Raw genomic sequence first — 1,818 nt, forward strand, 5'->3', positions numbered from 1 at the left:
ATAGTCATAATCATTATTTAATCATTTATCAAGCCATGGCATATTAACTCCTTTTATTAACAACCTCCCTTTCACATTTTTCATCGTCATTCCCTTATAATTCATCTTGATTACCCTTTCCGGGTCCTGACCAAACTTTTTATCAAACTCTTCTCATCCTTCTTAATATCGAATATTCCTAAAATCAACCCAACTCTAACATTAAATCAATCACATCACACGAGGATTGAACTTTAACTTCTCGAACTCATGACTATCACTAAGACATCCTCGACACTCTATTTTCTTTTCTGTTTCTAATATAGCAAATGAACTCGGAATTGTACAAAATTTATGTCCAGACGTTCATATTGAAATAAGCTTTCTAACAAACTAAATATCATAATTTTCTGATTTTTCTAGCCTCAGGAATAAAGAAAAAACCGTGACTGCTCTGCAGTGCATAAAACCAGAAAAACAGCAGTAGCATGTGATATTCAAAATTCAATATAAAATCCAAGTTAAATCCAATGACTTTGAAAATTAATGTAGTTAAACTTTACTCATCCAGGTTTCTTTCTCAATTGGTTCTGAGTCAATACCATTTTTAATGAAAAAGTTACAGTACTCCTTATATTCCTAAGTTTAGCCCAAACTTGGTCTCATACAATTCCGATCATTACATAATTAGTTACAGCATATGCAATACCACCATAACACAACTCTACATCCTTATTAACAAACACCAATCCTAATCCATCATAAATAAATATAGGAGCACACCATTAATAACTTCCACATCTCATAATTCCAATATATAAATCCACCAACAAATCTATCCCAACAATATTACAAGGCTAATCATTAAATACAACAAACAATTCAACTTATCCTATGGTTCCTCTAACCTAAGTTTTCACAACACCGTAAATATTAAACGTGCAAAACTTAAACCATACCTTGGCCGATCACTTAATTCACCCAAGGCAGCCTCTCAACACAAAATCACAGCCCCTCCAAGCTCAATCAAACAGCCCCGAAGTAAGCCTTGTCACCAACAAAGCTCCAAGTAATCCAAATTCAAGTCCAATGCATAAACACCCTCTTAAACTACACCTAATACACATATATATGTTCCAATTCAGTTTTCTATTACAAAAAACAAGATTGAGCTAGGGTTAGGGTGTTCTTACCATACCCATATGCTCAATAGCTTGAGCCCACAAGTTCCGGAAGCTAACTTGAACCTAGAACATAGAAATTGGACAAGATTCACCATAGGTTTCCAAGTTTACCAAAGAAAGAGGGATAGGGATTCTGAACTTAATAGGAGGCTTACCAGTGAAATTGTTCGGATAGAAAGGTAGAGCTCGACGCGCTGAGCGCGTGGCCGCGAACGGTGCGGTGATCGGAGCCCGGACGGAAGAGTTATGGTGGATCAAAGGAGGTCAAGGGTTTGGGGGCTCTTCTTCCTCCCCAAATCTGTTTTGCTGCGTTGCATGCAAATGGGGGAAGAAGGAGCTGCTGTCTTCTTTAAGTGTTAGGGTCCGGTTGGACCCACGGGCTCGGTTTGGGCCCCGGTTCAACCGGTTCGGTCCTTCCGGTCCGATTTTGGGCCAAATTTTCGAAATTAGTATCAAAATTCTCGTTTTGACGAGCTCTATCCTATTTTGATACTAGTTTTGCATTTTTAATTTTCCTATTTAAAATTCGATTTATTGACTAATTATTTTCCGATTAGCGGGGTTTACATTTGATTATGTTAAAGTCTCTAGTTTACTTCTTTTTATTTTCAATTAAATCAAACTATTATATGCTAAAAGGGTAAACTATACTAAT

At 36.7% G+C, this 1,818-nt stretch overlaps 1 long non-coding RNA gene across 1 annotated transcript; it reads right to left on the minus strand.

Annotated features, from left to right (window-relative positions):
* LOC107628301 lies at positions 643 to 1,443 on the minus strand. Its single transcript, XR_001617692.2, has 3 exons — positions 1,319 to 1,443; positions 1,173 to 1,226; positions 643 to 1,095 (listed from the first exon to the last, which is right to left on the minus strand). It is a non-coding gene; the product is annotated as an uncharacterized LOC107628301 (long non-coding RNA).

This window comes from Arachis ipaensis, chromosome B02, assembly GCF_000816755.2.
Source record: "Arachis ipaensis cultivar K30076 chromosome B02, Araip1.1, whole genome shotgun sequence".
NCBI lineage: Eukaryota > Viridiplantae > Streptophyta > Magnoliopsida > Fabales > Fabaceae > Arachis > Arachis ipaensis.